The sequence below is a fragment of the Scyliorhinus torazame genome, chromosome 2 (genome assembly GCF_047496885.1).
Source record: "Scyliorhinus torazame isolate Kashiwa2021f chromosome 2, sScyTor2.1, whole genome shotgun sequence".
Classification (NCBI taxonomy): Eukaryota; Metazoa; Chordata; class Chondrichthyes; order Carcharhiniformes; family Scyliorhinidae; genus Scyliorhinus; species Scyliorhinus torazame.
The window spans coordinates 322,547,741-322,568,975 of record NC_092708.1 but is presented as its reverse complement, the minus strand read 5'-3'; the positions used below and the strand labels follow the sequence as shown (position 1 = coordinate 322,568,975).

Genomic DNA, 21,235 nt, shown 5'->3' with positions numbered 1-21,235 from the left:
ACAAAAAGGAATGCTTGTATGAAGAAATTGTCAGGGGTCCTATAGGAGGGGCATCTTGCAATGTAACGCTTTGTACATAATATGGAGGTCTTTGCTTTAATTAGTTTTGAAATTTTGATTGTACATATAAACTCTAATTGTTAAAGAGAGACGGGAACCTGATAATTGTATATTTGTTGTGTTTAATTGTATACATGTGGCCGGGGGATTCACTTGTGCTCCTATAAATGGACACAGATTAAAACTGTATTTGTTGGTTAGAAGGTACATGTTTGAGATTTGCATCTCTGTAAATAAAAGCTGATCAAAGTGTGTGAACGTTAGCTCTAGTTCTACCCTTCACCATCTGGAATATAACACAAGATCTAGTTTAATTATGCCGGAGATACAATTTGATCTACCCCATAATATAGTCTGATCCGTCCGTGTTATAATTTAATCTGATTTGTGATATAGATTAATCCAGCCTGCAGTACAATTCAATCCGGTTCACAGTGTTGTTTTTTTGGAAATGTTTTCATTACATTTTTAAATATTTTATACAAAATTACAAAACATACAAACAAATACCTTTAAAAAAACACCAACCCCGTACAAATAAATGGTCACCATCTCTGGTAGAATGTCTCAATCGACCTCCTCACATTGTATTTGACCTTCTTGAGGTGTAAAAACGGCATCAAATCACCTCACCACGCCGAAGCACTCAGCGGTGTTGCCAACCTCCAGCCCGACAGGATCCGCCTTCACGCCACCAATGAGGCGAAGGCCAGGACATCTGTCCCCACACCTGTCCACAGCTCTGACACATCTGAAACCCCCAAAACAGCCACCAGGAGGCAGGGTTCGATCACCAACATGGCGTCAAAAAAGGACCTCCAGAAACCTACCAGCTTAGAACAGGACCAGAACGTGTGTGTGGGGGGGGTGTCTGGGGTGTGTGGGCCCCCTTGAGCAGCGCTCACACCTATCCCCTACCCCCTGAAAAAATATCTCATCCTCACCTTAGTGAGGTGCGCCCAAATCACTACATTTAACTGGATAAGGCTCAGTCTCGCATACAATGATGTAGTATTCACCCTCCACAGCACCTCACTCCACACCCCCTCCTCCAGTATTGGCCCCAACTCCTCCAACCAATTTGCTTTCACCTCTTCCACCAAACACAACTCTCCCCTGCCCGCGATCCGTGCAGGTATGCGGGACGTACTGCCCTCCTCCGACAAGAAACAGGAGAGAATCCGCTCCAATAAGGAAGATGGCTGCGCCACCGGCAAAGACGAAAAACACTTCTTAACAGAGCTCCGCACCTAGAGGTTCCTAAACATGTCAGAGCCTAACAGCTTAAATTTCTCCTTCAGCTCCTCCAGGCTGGCAAACTGTCCCTCCAAAAATAAATCCCTCACTCTCTCCAGCCTTTTCTCCCTCCATGGACAAAATGCAGCATCTAGCCTTGCCGGCTCAAACAGGTAGCTAGCACAAATGGGAGCCAGCCTTGAAGCTGCCCTCAGCTTACAATACTGGCGGAGTTGCCTCCATATTTTTAATGTGGCCACCACCACTGGGGTCGTTGAGTACTTTGCCGATGTCAACGGAAGTGGCACTGTTACCAATGCCCCAAACCTGTCACCCTACATGATCTCCGACTCCATCTGAACCCAGAGAGCCTCCGGGTCCCCACACCACCCTGACATCTTCTCCTCATTGGTCGCCCATAAATGCACAGCAAATTTGGCAACGCTAAGCCCCCTGCCTGTTTCTCCTTCTGAAGCACCCCCCTCCGAATCCTCAGGGCCTTACCCGCCCAAATAAAACCAGAAATAAGCCGCTCAACCTTTTGGATAAATGACTTTTTCAGGAAAACCAGGAGACACTGAAATAAAAATAGAAACATTAGCAAGATATTCATCTTAATCGATTGGACACAGCACACCGACGATAACAGGAGACTATCCCACCTCTGCAAGTCTGACTTAACTCTACCCACCAGGCTTAACCAGGCTTGATGAGGAAGAAATGGGAGGAAGACCTGGGGCTCGAAATAGAGTGGGGACTCTGGAGCAAAGCACTGCATAGGGTCAATTCCACCTCCACCTGCGCAAGGCTCAGCCTGACGCAACTGAAAGGTGGTACATAGAGCCCACTTTTTAAAAATAAATTGAGAGTACCCAATTCATTTTTTCCTATTAAGGGGCAATGTAGCGTGGCCAATCCCCCTACCCTGCGCATGTTTTGGTTGTGGGGGCGAAACCCACGCAAATACGGGGAGAATGTGCAAACTTCACACGGACAGTGACCCAGAGCCGGGATCGAACAGTGTAAGAGGGGGTAGCCAAACACAGCTGAAAAGAAAGGGGAGCTGCAGAGAGGGAGGGGAGGGGAGGGGGGGGGAGAAGGGGGCAGGGAAGGACAGGGGGCAAGGAATAATAGAGGGGTGCCGGAGGGGAGGGAAGACGATGGAACACAAACTGGAAGGAGAGCACGGGAAATGACAACGACCACAATGAGCACAGCAGGGCAAGAGAGAGTAAGAAAGTACAGGAGGAAGGAACGACAGAAGGCCGAGGCGGAGGCAAGCACACAACAGTGAAAATCGACCGGGAGACGTAACATCAGGGTGCAGCCCCCCCCCAACTCTCCACACCACCCAGTTTTGTTTTGTTTTGCTTGTTCTGTATGTACTTGATTTTTTTTAAAACAGAAAAAAAAGTTGGGGGGAGAAAGCGCCCCCCAGGACAATGACATGTGTAGCCTAATTGCCTCTCCGTTGCTTCTATGTACATACACTTGCCCAGTTTTTGTTTTCCCACCTCTTGCATTTTTAGTATTATGGGCCAGGGTTTAGAAAACTCCAAAGTTTCTCATGGAGTTCACCTGACCCACGACTTTTAATAGATTTTGGTTATGGGGAGCACAAGGGTCCACTCTCCAGATGTTATTCAACAGAGACTTTAAGTATTTTTAAAACAAAACAATGTTTATTCTATGAACCCAGTTAACATTTTATAAGCATACAGTAAACATCTTATCAACCACCAACACAGATACAATACACTATAGGTGACCTTTAATACCTTTCCCAGCAACATCCATAAGTTAAACCCTTTTTAAACAAAGACAGCAGGTTTAAATTCTCTACAGAAATAGGTATTACTTTGAAATCATCAAGTGATCTGGAGACATTTTTGAGAGAGAGAGAGAGAGAGATACAGCTTCTTGTTTGGATGCAGCTCTCCAACTCTGAAAACAAAACCAAAAACAGAGCCATAAAACAGCTTTACAGCTCAAACCGAAAGTAAAAAGACAGACTGACAGCCCAGCTCCACCCACACACTGACATCACTGCAGCTATTTGATAAATACTGCCTCCTGTTATTATAAGATAGCCACTTCTCTATCTTATAACCTACCCACTCCCACAACCCTGCTGTCTTAGATAGCTGGCCCTCACTTAGGAGTGATACTTGGTGAAGAGGAGATAGAGATATAACATGAAGAGGTGCAATGACGTCTGGCTGACCACAGGACAGGAAATGGTGCTCAGGGGAGGTGTGTAGACTGAGATTTGGGACTTGAGAGGAGGGGTGGAAGATAGACTGGGGTAGTGGAGGCTGGAATGTTTGAGGGTCAGTCTGAAGATTGGGATTTGGGAGAGCCAGGAGAGAAATTGACTAGCATTTCGGGAACAGGAAATGGTTTGAGGAAGTCAGAGTGAGAAATATAGGGATTGTGGGAGAGAGGCAGGCCATGCAAAGAGCTGGGCGACTGGGACTTATATGAGGGGAGATATAGAGAGGAGGGACTGGGGGTAAGGAGCAATTGGGTGGGAGGGTAGAGGGGAATGGATTGGGTGAGCATATTTCCTGGGAGCAGCAAACAGTGACTAGGAGCAGTGTCAAGGGAGCTGTAACCAGTTGGAGTGGACATAAGTGAAACGTGGTGACCTTACTATGGGCATATAAGGAAAGATTGTTGCCATTGATGGGTAAAAGGGGAATTATAGGAGACAGAGACCTGTGCTGAGCTCAAATACTTGGAGGAGATGCGGGGGGGGGGGGTTAAAATATGGCCAACAGCAATCCAAAGCAGTCCTGGGTTACAAGGAGCACTATTGCTTCTTCCACAGAAGGGGAAGCAAAATATATTTTCCCCTACTATTTTTTTTAGCTCTCTGTAGAACTGGAAGAACTGGGTGGGCCTTGCACAGCCCATGCTCCAACTAGATTTGCATGTATTTTGCAGTCAATTTCTTTGTACATTGAAATTGATCCAGCACTGGTTTCAACCAGTGACACCTAACAACATTGAGGTCTGACATGGCAGTGGCCATGCCACCATTGTAGATTAGTGCAAAATGCTACTAATATCTACCCCAATGTGCCCAAATAGCTTTTGCTGAAGATACCAGGATGTCAGATCAGGCCCACCAATTAATTTTGGAACTCCTGACCTTGATTAAACTAAGTCGTGTTTGGAGCCAGGAAGTACAGTAACTCCCTATGATTGGCAAAAGAAACAATGGCGGCATGAGGAAGAACCTTTTTACACAGCGGGTGGTTAGGGTGAGGAAGGCACTGCCCGAGAGTATGGTGGAGGCAGATTCAATTGTGGGTTATTCAAAAGGGAGATTGGAGAGAGAAACAATTTGAGGGGCTTTGGGAAAAGGACTGGGGAAGTACAACAAGGTGAGTTACCATGCTGTAACCATTGTGATTCTATGATTGTGACTTAACAAAAAAAATCAAATAAACTTAATTCCCTTTAAAGTACCAGCAAATACTGCAGAGCAGGAAAATTATTTATTTAAGATGCAAATTTTCCGCAATTACGAACACTAAACTGAATCTCCCTAATTGTGAGCCACTTCAGGCTCTACTAAAAATAATCCACAAATATTGCAACTGGTATTGATCTACAAACCTATTTTAAATAGAACTTATCCATTAACCAATACATATAGCCTTTGGTAAAGAGAACAAAACAAAATATGTGCTTGAAAAATGACTTTAGTCTTTCCCTTTCTTTTACTAGTTCAATTGGGATATTCTCTTCAATAAAATAAACACTGTGACTCATAGAGTCATAGATTCTATGACTCTATACAGTGCAGAAAAGACCCTTCAGCCCACCGTGTCTGCGCCCGTCATAAAAAACAACCTAACTATTCTAATCCCATTTCCCAGCACTTGGCCCATAATTCTGTCTGCCTTGGGATTGCAAGTGTACATCTGAATAGTTCTTAAATGTTTTGAGGGTTACTGCCTCCACCACCCTTTCAGGCAGTGAACTCCAAACTCCCACCACCCTCTGGGTAAAATGTTTTTCCTCACATCCCCTTTAAACCTCCTGCCCCTTACCTTAAAACCATGCCCCCTGGTCATTGATTCCTCCACCAAGGGGAAAAGTTTAATTTCAATCATGCCCGCCCTCAGCCTCCTCTGCTCCAAGGAAAGCAATCCAAGTCCATCCAATCTGTCTTCATAGCTAAAATACTCCAGCCCAGGCGACATCCTGGTAAATCTCCTCTGCACCCTTTCCAGTGCTATCCCATCCCTCCAATACTGTGGATTCCAGAACTGCACACAATACTCTAGCTGCGGCCTATCCAACGTTTTAGACAGTTCCAGCATCACCTCCCTGCTCTTAAACTCTATGCCTCGGAGGACTTCCGGTGGCGTGGGCGAGCAGGGTGGCCGCAACAATAAGAGCTCCCGCCGGTGGCCGCGGTTCAAGGCGATTTCTGGGAAATCCCCGAGTCCTCACGCACTCCCCGACTATAGTCGGCCTTGGGGGCCGTCACAAGCAGCCAGCGAGGCCGGTTTAAAAACCAGCGAAGAACCCTGCGCGGGTGTCAGGCGGCGGGGGCTGAGGCGCTGGGCCCGGCGCGGCAGGTTAGAGCCGCGGGGGCGGAGCTATGAGGAGGCTGAGGTGGCAGGCCCAAGGCCAGGGCACTATGTAGGGAGGGTGCTCCACGTCGGATGGCTCTCACCTAGGAAGAAGAAAGAAGGTTGAAGCCTGGTCCCAGGGGAGCTCTGGGTGAATGCAGAGGAGAAAGAAAGAAGGTTTAAGGAAGTTTGGTGAAAGTTTTTTTTTTCTCTCTCTTTTTTTTCAAAAAAAGAATAAGTCAGATTGATGAAGGGCAGGAGGGTGAAGGGGGAGAGAGGAGAAAGGAAAGAAGATAAAAAACAATAAGCTGCTAATGGATGCGAAGAGCAGCGTCGAAAAAAGGAGGAAACCCGGGTTCGCCGCCGAAGGAGAAGATGAGCAAAAGTGTTGACAGGATGGCGGAAGCCGAACTGCAAGGCGGGGCCGCACTACTTATGGTGGAGAAGATGACCGAGGTGATGGCGGTGGAGCTGGGAAAACGTTTGCTGAGGCACATGGAGATCCTGAGGAAAGAGATGGCGGTCGTGTTGAGATCATTGTTGGAGGAGGCAATCGGCCCGATCAGGGTGGCGGTGACAAAGGCATCGGCCGAGGTGAGAGAGCAGGGCGAGAAGATGAAGGAGGTGGAGGACGCCGTGACACGACACAGCGACCAGGTCACCTCGATGGGGGACGAGCTGCGGAGGGTGGTGGAGGTTAACAGAGGACTCCGAGCAAAGCTGGAAGACTTGCAAAACCGCTCAAGGCGGCACAATTTGAGAATTGTGGGCTTGCCCGAAGGGACAGAGGGCCCAAGGCCAATGCAATACTTCGCTAAGAAGTTGGCGGAGCTGATGGGGGAGGGTGAGAACCCCACCCTGTACGAGCTAGACCGAGCTCATCAGTCATTAAGGCCAAAGCCCAAAGTGAACGAGCCGCCAAGGGCAGTAATTATCTGCTTCCATAAGTTTTGCATGAAGGAGAAAGTATTAAGCTGGGCGAAGCAGGAGCGTGAGGTGCTGTGGGATGGTACTGCGGTTCGGATCTACCAGGACTGGACGGTGGAGTTGGCAAAAAGACGAGCGCCGTTTGGGCGAGTGAAGGCGGCTTTGTACAAGAAGGGGGTGCGATTTGGTGTGGTGTACCCGGCGAAGTTGAGAGTAACATATAACGCCAAATACTTTTATTTTGAGACAGCGGAGGCGGCTGAGGCGTTCGTGAGGGCAGAAGGCTTGGGACAGACGTGAAGAGCGGAACTGGAAGAGAGACTGTGGACTGTGTTTGAGCGGCTGGAAAATGTACAAATGTTACAACTTTCTTTTTACTGATTTGTATTGAAATTTACTTCTCTTTGCATTGATACAGAGTTCAAGTTAATGGCGTTCTGTGTTGCGATGGTTAAATGTTATGTTAGTGAATTGTAGGGGTTGGATTGTTGGGTTTGTTTTGGTGTTTCTTTCTCTGGGACTGGGCGGAATGGGGTGAGAGGTCTTGGCGGGGGGAGCCACCCGTGCTAGCTAACTAAAGTCAGTTAGTGAACGGGGGTGAGGTGAGAGGAGGGCTGCGGACGTTGGAGCCTGGATAGCAGGCTTCAATGGGCCTACGAGACGAGCAAGAGGGGGTGGAGGGATGGATGTTGGGGGATGTTTTTGTAGAGGGGGTTCTTGGGAGGGGGGGGAAGGGGTTCAATGTTAACAATGGACAGAGGCGGGTCAGGCTTATGGGGCAGGGCCCGGTGGTATGGTGATGGTGGATAAGAAAGGTGGGGGGGGTGAGAGACCCCCAGTAAGGATAGTCACGTGGAACGTGAGAGAGTTAGGAGGTCCGGTCAAGAGGTCAAGGGTGCTTGCACATCTTAAAAGTTTGACAGCCGATGTAGCAATGCTGCAGGAGAATGCTGAGGGTGAAGGACCAGGTGAGACTTAAAAAGGGCTGGGTTAGCCAAGTATTTCACTCCGGATTTGATGGAAGGGCTCGAGGGGTAGCAGGGTACGCTTCCAGATGGAGAAGGTGGTGGCAGATCAGGGGGTAGATATGTGATTGTGACAGGGGCACTGGAGGGGAGATTAGTGGCCCTGTTAAGTGTATACGGTCCCAATTGGGACGATGTGGGATTCGCGAGGAAGGTGTTTGGGGCTATTCCCGACTTGGACACGCATGAGCTGATTGTGGGGGGGGACTAGAACTTGGTGCAGGAGCCAAGGTTGGACAGATCACGGCCGTGCTCGCTGGTCCCATCAGGGGGGGGCGAAGGCGCTGGCTGGGCTAATGGTGGAAATGGGAGGGGTGGAGCCTTGGAGGTGCCTGCACCCAAGGGAACGGGAGTACTCGTTTTTCTCAGCGGTCCATAAGGTATACTCGCGGATCGACTTTTTTGTGGTGGGGAAGGCTTTGCTGGCTGGACTCAAGGGGTCGGAATACTCTGCAAATGTAGTGTCAGATCACGCTCCACATTGGGTGGATATGGTGCTGGAGAAGGGGGCAGCGCAGAGACCGGGGTGGAAACTGGATATGGGGCTTTTGGGGAACCAAGTATTCTGTGAGAAAATTGAAAAGGTAATTAAGGAATATGTAGGTTTCAATTGTACGGGTGAGGTGTCGAAGGCAGTCGTCTGGGAGGCTCTAAAGGCGGTGGTGAGAGGTGAGGTAATTTTGTTTAAGGTCAGGGTGGACAAAGAGGAGAGGTTGGAGTGGCAGAGGGTAATAGATGAGATGTTGGAGGTAGATAGGAGGTATGCAGAGGATGGGGCCCGGCGAAGCTGGAAAAGAGGAAGGAACTACAGGCGAGCTTCGACCGACTGTCCACCAGGAAGGCGGTGCGCCAACTGAGACGAGCAAGGGGTGCAGTTTATGTATGTTAGCAGGTCAGCTCCGGAGTGAGGCAGCGGCAAGGGAAATTCTTCAGGTGAAGGATAGGGCAGGGTAGTTGGTGGTGGCCCCAGTGCTGATTAACAAGGTTTTTGAGGAGTTTTATGAGAGGTTGTACAAGTCAGAGCCACCCGAGGGAGACCATGAGATGCAGGAATTTCTAGATGGGTTGAAGTACCCGAGGCTAGGGGAGGGGGACAGGGCCACATTAGAAGCAGCAATAATGGAGCAGGAGACAAAGGATGCGATTGGGAGGATGCAGACGGGGAAGGTGGCAGGGCCGGATGGGTTTCCGGTGGAATATTATAAAAAATTTAAGGACAGGTTGGCACCCCTGATGGTGGGGATGTTTGAGGAGGCGATAGGGAAGGGGGTGTTGCTGCAAACCTTGGGGCAGGCATCGATTTCACTGTTGCTAAAAAAATATAAGGATCCGACGGAGTGTGGGTCGTATCGGCCCATATCACTTCTGAATGTGGACGCAAAAGTGTTGGCGAAGGTACTGGAGGGTAGGCTGGAGGAGTGCCTTCCAAAGGTGATAGGGGAGGAGCAGACGGGGTTCGTGAAAGGGAGGCAGCTGTTTTCGAACATTAGGAGGGTTTTGAACGTTGTTATGGCACCGGAGGAAGGGAAGGAAACAGAGGTAGTTGTGGCATTGGACGCCGAGAAGGCGTTTGATCGGGTAGAATGGGGGTACCTGATGGCAGTGCTGGAGCGGTTTGGGATTGGACCTAGGTTTGTGAACTGGGTAAAGCTATTATATAAGGAACCGAAGGCGAGTGTCCGCACAAATAACATCAGCTCGAGATACTTTTCTCTCCACCGTGAGACGAGACAGGGATGTCCTATGTCCCCCCTGCTGTTTGGCCATCGCCTTGAGAAGTTCGGGAGCATGGAAAGGAATAGTGCGGGGGGGGGATAGAGCATAGGGTGTCCTTATATGCCGACGACTTGCTGCTGTATGTGTCGGAACCGAGTGCGTCGATAGGAGGAATATTGGAGCTACTGCGGGTATTTGGGTCTTTCTCGGGGTACAAGCTGAACCTAGACAAGAGTGAGTATTTTGTGGTGTCTCGGCCGGGGATGGGGGCAGGGGAGAGGGGGGCTGCCATTCCGTAGAGCAGGGACTCATTTTAGGTATCTGGGGGTGCAGGTTGCCCGGGTGTGGGGGAGGCTTCGCAGGTACAACATCACTAGTTTGGTGGGGAGAGTGAAAGCCAATCTGGCAAGGTGGGATGGCCTTCCTCTGTCACTGGCAGGTCGGGTACAGGCGGTTAAAATGAATGTGTTGCCACGATTCCTGTTTATTTTTCAATGCCTACCGATTTTCCTGCCAAAGTCTTTTTTCAGGGAGATTGAGGGAAGGATTACCTCATTCATATGGGGAGGGAAGGTGGCCAGAGTGAGAAAGGTGCTGCTGCAGAGGGGAACGCAGGCAGGGGGTTTGGGTCTCCCAAACTTGTTGTACTACTGGGCGGCGAATGTGGAGAAAGTGCGGAGCTGGGTCAGAGGGGTTGATTCTCAGTGGGTCTGAATGGAGGCGAGTTTGTGCAGGGGGTCGGGGCTGAAGGCACTAGCAACTGCGCCGCTCCCGATAGCTCCAGGGAAATATTCAGGGAGTCCAGTAATAATCGCTTCATTGAAAATCTGGAGGCAGTTACGCCAACACTTCGGATTGGGTTTAGGGTCAAGGGAAATGCTGATTCGGGGGAACCACAGATTTGAGCCAGGGAGGTGGGATGGAAGTTTTCAGAAATGGGAAGAGAAGGGGATTAAGACGCTAAAAGATTTGTTTCTTCGGGGTCGGTTTGCAGGATTGAGGGAGCTGGAAACGAAGTATGGGCTAGAGCAGGGAGAAGTGTTTAGGTACATGCAGGTTCGGGATTTTGCCAGGAAAGAGATACAGAGCTTCCCAGAGGAACCAGCCTCCACATTGCTGGAGGAGGTGTTGACGACAAGGGGATTGGAGAAGGGGCACCTCACGAGGGCGAGGATGAGCCGATTTTTTGAAGGAGTAGAGGATGTGTGTGAGCGTTGGGGGGGGGGGGGGGGCGGGGTAGGGCACTAATCACGTTCATATGTTTTGGTCCTGTCCAAAGCTAGTGGAGTACTGGAAGGAGGTGTTTAGGGTAATTTCCAAGGTGGTGCGCGTGAAACTGGACCCGGGTCCCCAGGAGGCCATTTTCGGGGTGACAGACCAGCCAGGGTTGGAAACGGGAGCGGAGGCAGATATCATAGCCTTCGTCTCGTTGATCGCCCGAAGGCGGATCCTGCTGGGATGGCGAGCAGCCTCTCCACCCAGTGCCCTAGCGTGGCGGGGGGACCTGTTGGAATACTTGACCCTTGAGAAGGTTAAGTTCGAACTGAGGGGAAGCTCGGAGGGGTTCTACAAGTCATGGGCATTATTTATTATGCACTTTCAAGAACTGGATAACATCGAACATTAGTTGGGGGGGGGGCTGTGTAGATTAAGGGTGACTCTGGGTAATCCCTGATTCCTTTTTGTCATTTGTTTATGTAAACATGCGGGCTGATGTTTGGGGTTTGGTGGGAGTATGGGATCGTTGTTACTGTTATGGGGATTGGCATATCTGTTGCTGATTATTGTTTATTGTTGATGGGTGTAAATGCGGGAGAAAATGTGAAAAAGGAGGAGAATAAAAATATATTTTTTAAACTCTATGCCTCGGCTAATAAAGTACAGTAAGAAGTCTTACAACACCAGGTTAAAGTCCAACAGGTTTGTTTCGATGTCACTAGCTTTCGGAGCGCTGCTCCTTCCTCAGGTGAATGACAAGGTATGTTCCAGAAACATATATATAGACAGATTCAAAGATGCCAGACAATGCTTGGAATGCGAGCATTAGCAGGTGATTAAATCTTTACAGATCCAGAGATGGGGTAACCCCAGGTTAATGAGGTGTGAATTGTGTCAAGCCAGGACAGTTGGTAGGATTTCACAGGCCAGATGGTGGGGGATGAATGTAATGCGACATGAATCCCAGGTCCCGGTTGAGGCCGCACTCATGTGTGCGGAACTTGGCTATAAGCTTCTGCTCGGCGATTCTGCGTTGTCGTGCGTCCTGAAGACCGCCTTGGAGAACGCTTACCCGGAGATCAGAGGCTGAATGCCCTTGACTGCTGAAGTGTTCCCCGACTGGAAGGGAACATTCCTGCCTGGTGATTGTCGCGCGATGTCCGTTCATTCGTTGTCGCAGCGTCTGCATGGTCTCGCCAATGTACCATGCTTCGGGACATCCTTTCCTGCAGCGTATGAGGTAGACAACGTTGGCCAAGTCGCACGAGTATGTACTGCGTACCTGGTGGGTGGTATTCTCACGTATAATGGTGGTATCCATGGCGATGATCTGGCACGTCTTGCAGAGATTGCCATGGCAGGGTTGTGTGGTGTCGTGGTCACTGTTCTGAAGGCTAATAAAGGCAAGTGTACCGTATACCTTCTTAACAACTGTATCTACTGCTCTGATGCCTTAAGAATCCAGTGTACATGCACGGACACCAAGGTTCCTCTGATCCTCAATGCTTAAAGGGTCCTGCCATTTATCATGTATTCCCTTGCATATTAAACCTTTGACAAAGGCAATGCCTGAAACATTGTGCATTGGACCACAAAGATTCATTTCTCACAGTTAGAAATCAATGACTAATTGGGTTCCCCACAACTGGTGTGAATTCTGATACAGTCGAGTTCCTTGAGTACTGGACTTCCCTTTAACTTACTGAAGATATTTTCAGCCACACAGTGATCCCGGGACATGCAAAAAGTCAAACAGCTCCTCAGTACAGGTTTCTTTGGTTTGTGATGGAGAACTCACTCGCCCTGTACAGGTGTCCAGTGTTTCTCGCAGTTTCACACAGGTTTCAATCTGCTCGCATTGCTCTCTGATGTTTGTTAGGGGATCCACTGCGTTTTCTTCCTCCTCTTCACCCTCCCCAGGTCCTCCGGTCAACATCAGCTCATCCTCTATCCCCATGGCGCCCATAGGAGTCTGTCTTTGAACAATCTCCTATCACTCATTTAGTCAGGGCTGTATTTTTAATTTACAGGTTAGATTATCACTGTAAAAAAACTAATGATTATTTGTTCCTATCGATCCTTGGAAAAATTTAGTAACCTTACTTACAAAATGAATGCCTGTTCCCAGAGCGACTGAAAGAAGGGAGAAACATTGCTGTTGAAGTACATGCGATAGCCCAGTGGCCCTGTGGATGTTTGCACCATTTCTGAACTTGCCCATAATGGATGCGATGTAACGCCCAAAAAAAACAGAGTCCCGTTTTGGGCGGGCATAGTGGGGTGTTTCTCGGCGCCTGTAGCACCAAGAATGACCCCGCCATCAAACTGGTCTCTTTTTCTTTAATCTCATTTCCTGCACTAACGAGCTCAACTTACCACTTAGGGGGTCCTCTAGCCCCACCTCACTCCACCACATTAGGGCAGGGCACCCCAGGCCCCATCCCTGGCATGGGCAAACTGGCACATGGGCACCTTGGCATTGCCAGCCTGGCACCCTGGCACTGTCAGGGTGTCCTGGTGGCAGTGCCAAACTGGCAATACCAAGCTGCCCATCAGGCAGCGGGAGTACCAGGCTACCACCCTGCCCAGACCCAAGCCACCCAGGGGCCTCCAATGTTTTGGGAGACCCTCCCAAGTGCCGTTACACCTAGTTGACGTTTGTGTGGACCAGGGCTAAACGGTGCCATGGCGTGTTCTCCCAGGCACGAGTGTTCATTCCCGGCCTTGGGAGAATTGAAATGATATGAAAATGAAATGAAATGGATTGAAAAATGAAAATCGCTTATTGTCACAAGTAGGCTTCAATGAAGTTACTGTGAAAAGCCCCTAGTCGCCACATTCCGGCGCCTGTTCGGGGAGGAGCGCCGATATTTAAATAAACCTAATGGCTCACTTAACTTTGTAAATCTGGATCTCACCCAGTGAGGGCAAGATCCAGATTGCATCATCTCGCGCGATCTCAAGGGACTACAATTGGTAACAGACTCTTCCAAAGAAGTGTAACACAAACTCAACAAATTAACTCTGTTCCTCTCTCCCCAGATGCTACCGGACCTTCTGTGTTTATCCAGCATTTTCTGTTTTTGTTTCGGATTACCAGCACGTGCTGTATGTTGCTTTTATTATAATTGTTAACACGCGCTGCTGTGATAGGTCTGTCCCATAACCATGCCCTTTGGCCCCAGAAAACTAACTGTTCTAATCAGTCAAGGTCTCCTGTATTCCACCTTTTACAAACATTCCTTTTGTCTTTGTTCCATCCAACCCAAGACTATTTTAATCTCTAACTTTTCCCAGCTCTGATGAGAGACCATCAGGCTGAAATTTAACATCGGGTGCGATTCAGCGAACCGTTGCACACGGCACGGATCGAGACTTGCCAGTTGAATAGCGGGAGAGGGCAAAATCGAGATTCGCACCAGCCTCAAACCAAATTGCGATTCACCCGGCCTGCTCCTGATGACGAGTTGCAGGATACATCCAAAAACAGCAAGGATATATTAAACCTCATTTGTATTCAATTCAATCTCATTTATGAGATTGAAATCGAATGTAACGGCTTCCTGGGAATTACTCGTCTCCCCAGTGGGAAGTTGCACATGGGTCATTTAGTATTCCGTCACAAAAACATGAAGCTGGCACAATGGTTACTGAGGGGAAATGAGCAGGTGAGTTGCCATTTCCATTTTCCTTCATGCGGCTCGAGGACGTCGGAGCTGCCCCACAGTGCTCAAGGGCGGGGGAAGCCTTCACGGTTGTTGGGCTCTGTCAGGGGAGCTGAAGCATTCCAGGTCAGGGGATGAGGGATTTTGCATCTGTGAGGCCTTCAAGCCATCTTTAAATATTGTGGAGACACATAACAGGGGTAACCACAGTTGTAGACTGTCCGTCCAACCAAACTCTCCCAGGACAGAGCCCTACTGCAGCTTCTATCCTGAAATTCAATTTCACTCCCTTTGATTATGAGCAGCCACTCGCTTCACAGCTGAAGGCTATTTCAAATTAATAATTAGCCTTGTTAGTTGTGAGAGACTTCATGCTCCTCAACTCTCAAGCGCACTGCATGTCCAGCAAACGTTGAAGCCTGAACAGTGTGCCTGAACTCTTTTTTTAAATATAAATTTAGAGTACCCAATTCATTTGTTCCAATTAAGGGGCAATTTAGCGTGGCCAATCCACCTACCCTGCACATCTTTTGGGTTGTGGGGGCGAAATCCACGCAAACACGGGGAGAACGTGCAAACTCCACACGGACAGCGACCCAGAGCCGTGATCGAACCTGGGACCTCAGCTCCGTGAGGCTGCAGTGCTAACCCACTGCGCCACCGTGCTGCCCCAGTGTGCCTGAACTCTCGGAGCATCAGCAGCATAGAGACAACTGCCAACAGTCAAACACTAAAAATCACTGAGGATCCTCTTGCGCCCAAAGGGTCAGTGTGTGGATGAGCGGAGGGCAACTGAGCATGTCTTCCCTAATGTTCCTGGCAGAGGTCTGGGGTCTAGGGCTCCTGATATGGCCAGGGGTGAGTGTGCAGAGCAAGGTTTTCCAGCACAACCGGCTCCCTGGATGGCTCTCTGAAAAAGGCGCGACAGTCATGGTAAGGGTGGGGGAGGCAGGGCAGTACGGTGGCACAGTGGGTAGCGGGTTGAGAACAGATGTGTCCCGGGTAAATTGGAATCTAAGATTGGCACACAAAACTGTAAACAAACAATTGTCTCTGTTTCAGGAGAATCTTCAGTCTCTTGGACAAATATAAATGGAGTAAGGGAAGCTGGCATAGATTTGTTAAAATCAAATTATGCTTAACTAACTTCGAGCTTTTCCGAGACGTTACGGAGGACATTGATCAGGGTAATGCTGTTTATATGGACTTTCAAAAGCTGTTTGATAAAGTGCCACATAACAGACCTCTGAGAAAAACTGAAGTCCACAGATTAAAAGGGATAGCTGCAGCACAGATACAGGGCTCAGTGACAGCAAAGAAAATAGTGGGAAAGAGATGTGTTTTTGGACTGGAGAACCTATGCAGTGATTTAAATCATAGAATCATAGCATTTACAGTGCAGAAGAAGGCCATTCGGCCCATCGAGTGTACACCGGCCCCTGAAAGAGCACCCTGCCTAGGCCCACACCGCCACCCTATCCCCGTAACCCCACCTAACCTTTGGACACAATGGGGCAATTTAGCATGGCCAATCCACCTAACCCACATATCTTTGGACTGTGGGAGGAAACCGGAGCACCTGGAGGAAACCGACACAGACACGGGGAGAACGTGTAGACTCCGCACAGACAGTGACCCAAGCAGGGAATCGAACGCGGGTCTCTGGTGCTGTGAAGCAACAGTGCTAACCACCGTGCTCCCGTGCTGCCCCTACTGTTCACAAGGAGTGGTACAAGGACCACTGCCTTTCTTGATCTATATTAATGTCTTCGGGCGGGATTATACAGCCCTGCCACAGCAGGGTTTGGCTCTGGAAACACTTACTCATTGCTTAACATTTACGAATTCGGCATACGTCTGTCCCGAATTTCACTTTTGCCGATATGCTTCAGGAACCAATTCAAATGCACGCAGAATAGCCTTTTTTACCTTGTTATAATTCTTCGACACCACCTCTGACTTCCTGTGCCCACACTGTCAAGTTACTTGCATGGGTAATGCGCTCTTTTCACCTCCTACTCTTTGAATTCTGGGAGGGCCTGTGTAAATTTAAACATATCACCACTTGAGGGATTAAACTCCCCTCAAGTTCCTGGCAACTCCCTTTTCATTTCCAGTGTGTTAAGTTGGAACTCTCTCTCTCTTTTGCGTTTTCCTCTCTCTTTATTGCTTTTTCTTCTCTCTCTAATTCCAACCTCCTCATTTCCATCTCCATTTCTTTTTCTTTTTTGCTGCATCTCTAATTGTTTCGTTTGTAACTGGATTTTAGCTAATTCTACTGATTGTTGCTATTACCCTGGCTGTGTTTATGGCATTTCTTTCAAATTTAAATACTGAGCAATCACATCAGTTATCTCTGCCTTCCTAGTTTTAGCTGGTACCTCTATTTTTAATTCACCCGCCAATTCAACGACCTTGTCTTTTCGAAGCCCTTTTAAATCAACCAAAGCCAAGTCGTCCATCTGAAGCAAAGTCGTGGCAGCTTCCAGAGCCATCCAGTTATTTTATTTCAAACCTGGTGTATCTTTTTAATATATACTGTAACCCAAACTCTGCCGTTTACTATTTCAAAGATCACGGAACCGAATCCCCAAATTATGTTATGACAACCTGGGCTAGTGCGTGGTCATTTCTAGCCCCTCTTTAACCGGGAGTCGCAACACTATTGAATTAACAAATAATTATTCAAAAAAATACCCAAAGTCTTTGGCCTTTAGCTGCCCAATAATTACAGTCACCAGGTTTGTAAATTCAAACACAATTACATTTTATTTACAGCAAGAACGATAATGAAATATGCAGCAAATACAAATGGTTATCCATCAACTAATCAACTAATTGCTAAATCCCCATGGTAACTTACCCTCGCCCTCTACATACACACACAAGACAAGCAAACACAGAGGGGTAGAGAGGGGTGAAAATAATATGGGTGAAAGTCAAAAGATAAGAGTCCTTGTTTCAGATGATTGTTTCCAGCACACCCTCCTTCAAACCAAGCTTTCACGTCGAGATTTAGTTTTCCAATCTATAATGATTTTCTCTGTAGATTTATTCAGGTCTCTGCAGGTTCAGAAATACATCAACTCACAGCCTTTCTGAGGAGAGAGGGAGTGAAGAGAGGGAGCAAGACCTTGTCTCTGTTAGTCCAGGTCTCAACTCTGCTTTCCTGAAGTCTCTGGAAATCATCCCACTCAGGCAGAATCCAATCACCACCTGTTACCGGGCAGAATACAGCCTTTTGGCCAACTCAGTGGCCGTCAGCCAACCAATCAAACTGAGTCTCACCCTGTCTTTCAGGTGCCACAAAGTCTGAGTTATGTTGTCCAAAGTTAGCAGCACCATATGCTATGTCGCAAATTCGTGAATTCATCCTTCTCTCTGCTGCTTGTCTTAAAGATACATGTCCATTAAACATCCATGGATCAAAAATGATATCATCAAAAATAGAGAATGGGGAAATAAGGGAATTCACAGGGAGGACCCTTGCAATTAGAATTGTTTTTGGAACAAGTCATGGGCACTATTTATTATGCACTTTCAAAAACTGGATAACATCAAACATTATTTGGGGGGGTGGGTGGGGGTGGGAGTGGGGGGGAGGGGGCTGTGTAGATTAAGGGTGACTACGGGTAATCCCTGATTCCTTTTTGTCATTTGTTTATGTAAACATGCGGGCTGATGTTTGGGGGTTGGTGGGCGGATGGGATCGTTGTTATTATGGGGACTGACATATCTTGCTGATTATTGTTTATTGTTGATGGGTGTAAATGTGGGAGAAAATGTGAAAAAGGAGAATTTTTAAAAAAAATTTTTTAAAGAATTGTTTTTGGTGATCACTCCCATTTACCCTTTATGCTCTAAATTACCACATGGATCTATCAATTTTTCTTTATATTAATTGTTAGGGGACTGATGACAAGAAGTTCATTTCAATATTTTACTAGTCCACCAAGTTAATTTGTTGAGTACAAATGAAAAAGATGCAAAGTGAGTGGTGTAACCAGGTAAACCTATAATGGCTTGAGCATCAGTGGCTTAAAACTGAAATGTTACGCTATGCCGCTGACTGTAACCATTTATTTTGATTTCCTACTTACTCTTCCCAACCTAGAGATCGCGCTCAAGTTTCAAAATTGTTTGTTGATTAGATCAGTATTGCCCCCTCCACTTGTCCGAATTAAAGAGTGTTGGCTCCATCTTGTGGTGCAACTCCAGCAGTACACAGCTACAAATCTTTGAAGATCCAGGGGAATAATATTCAGATAAACGGGGTCTGTAGCAAGCACAAATATCTTAAACTATTTGCTCTTATCACTTTACATTAAACAGGATCATAAAAAAGGAGCAGGAAAATCTGTCAAAAATACCAGTGAAAATCTAACAACATTTCTGTGTTTAATGTGACATGATTTTAGATAGATGGGGCAAGTTAAAAATGGCTTCCGCCAGCGGTATCTCGAAGGAAATGTCATTTCTTCATTGGCAACGTGATGCACATCGTTATCTACACAATGTTATCACCTTACGGTGCCTGCCTTGGCTCAGTGGTAGTATTCTCAGCTCTGCGCCCAAAGGTCATAGGTTCACGACCCACTCCAGCTACTTGAGCACAAAATCTAGGCTGACATTCCATTGCAGTACCAAGGGAGTGCTGCACTTTCAGAGGTGCTGCATTTTGGGTGAACATCAGATCATCAGTCCCTCGGCATTATTTCAGAGAAGAGTAGGTAGCCTGGCCAATATTTATGCCTCAACTAATGTGATGAAAAGCGATTATCCAGCCATTATCACGTTGCAGTTTATGGGATCTTGCTATTCACAAGTCAGATGTTGTGTTTCCTACACTACAACAATGACAACATTTAAAAAGTGATTCATTGACTGTGAAGTGCTTTACAGCATCTCGAAGTCAGGAAAGGCGTTGACTGCAAGTCTTTCTTTCTACAATAGAATGACAGAAATTTACAAGATAATTCTAAACTGTGGCAGCACTAAGAAAAAAGGTTCCACTTCGTCCAAACCACTGCCCCCTTCCCGATGTCCATTGTTTTTGATTTTTAGTTTGTTTGATGAAAAATGTTTGCCCTGGATAGATTTTTATTTGCTTTTATCTATACCATCATTCAAAAAATTAAATAAATCAAAAATGTGTTTGGCAGTTGGAGCAGTTTAATTGGAATGTTAACATGTGTAGACTGAGGGACAGTGGTGGAGATTAGCCTGTTTAGTTTGATTGCTGAGACATTATGGCCGGGATTCTCCGAGCCTCCCTGCCGAAATCGTGCTCAGCGCGGGAGCAGAGAAAAAGGCGTCAGACCCGTGATTGGATCCAACGCCTTCCCGCGATTCTCCACAGGCCGGAAAATCGTCGCGCGAGCGCGGTGGAAGAGCCGCCGGTTGGGGACCATTGAAAGAGGCCCCCGCGACGATTCTCCGCCGGCAGCTGGCTGAGTTAACGCCGGCGTGGTTCTAACATGGTTCCACCCGGCGTGCATTCAGAGTGGCAGCTGCCACAGCCGCCCTTCTGGGGGGCGGGGGTTCCGTCACCGGGGGGGTCCTCCAGGACGGCCAGGGTTCCGATCGGGAACCACCGAAAGGTGGGCGCGCGCAATCTGGGGGGGGGGCCTCTAATGTTGGGGCCGGCTTGCTGTGTGGATCGGCCATGTTGCGTGGGGCTGCCGCCGCTGGTCCCTTTCAGTTAAGTGAATCGCTGGGCCAAGGTGCTCATTGACGCCGGCGTGAAACGCTCCGGGGTTTACGCCGGTGTCAACACTTAGCCGCCGTTTCGGAGAATCCCACCCTATTAAAATTTATCAGTAGTGTGGGATCTTAGGGTTACATACATGAAGAACACAGCTCCCCTATTTGTGTCTCAAGTTCTGTTAAGCTATCAAAGATTCCAATAAAGCTCAATGGAAGCTTGAGGAAGATCACCCCATCTTTCCAATGGACACTCAATGACCTTCTGTCTTTAACACTAAGTTCAACAACTTCTGACTAAAAACCACCATTCCCATTTACTCTCAGATAGCGGGGGCAAGAATCACCGGTCCCCCAGCCGCGTGTTTCTTGGTGGCGCGCCATTCGCTGGCAGCGGGATACTCCCTTCCCGCCGCTTGTCAATGGAATTTCCCATTGAAGCTACACCTTGCCACTGGGAAACCCGTGGACAGGGTGAACTGCCAACGGGAAAAGCGAATCCCAATGGCCGGATAATTCTGCACATCATTGGGTTGTGGGCGAGACCCACGCAGACACTGGGAGAATGCGCAAACTCCACATGGACAGTGACCCGGGACCGAACCCAGGTCCTCGGTGCCACCGTGCCGCCCCTGGAGCATTCTGATTGATGTTTTGTGAAGAGGAGCTACGATAAATTGTAAAAATCCTTGTTTGTTAATGATGGTCAGAGTGGGCTGGGGTGGGGGGGGGGGGGGCGGGTTCCCAATTGAGTTTGAAAATTGGCTGCCATGTTTTAGGATTCTTGATTTGGAGACTGGGTGCATCAGGGTATCCGGGCTTCAAGGCCAGGGGCGGTTGGCCGCACCAACCACTGGTCCTATATTATCCTATCCTAACGCTGGTCGTGAAGATCTGGAGGTGGCTGAGCAGATTGTGTCATCCCACCCCCCCCTCCCCAAGCCTGCGCCTAGACCGTGGATTGCCTAGGCGTCGGAGTGATGGTGTGGTGGAGGTGATGGTGCTTCATTTGTTGGAATCCTTGCGAGATCGTGAGGAGTAATCGCTGATCCTGCCTTAGCCTTGGCCTTCTCAAGCAACATAGATGGTGTTATTG

The 21,235-nt window shown here is 48.2% G+C and overlaps 1 protein-coding gene and 1 pseudogene across 1 annotated transcript in view; one reads left to right on the top strand and one right to left on the bottom strand.

The window, feature by feature from the left end:
- The window catches only part of cdkn3 (cyclin dependent kinase inhibitor 3), a 147,848-nt gene that overhangs the window by 24,325 nt on the left and 102,288 nt on the right, over positions 1-21,235 (top strand). The window lies entirely within an intron of this gene.
- LOC140407894 (cytochrome b-c1 complex subunit 6, mitochondrial pseudogene) lies at positions 12,486-12,728 on the bottom strand (annotated as a pseudogene).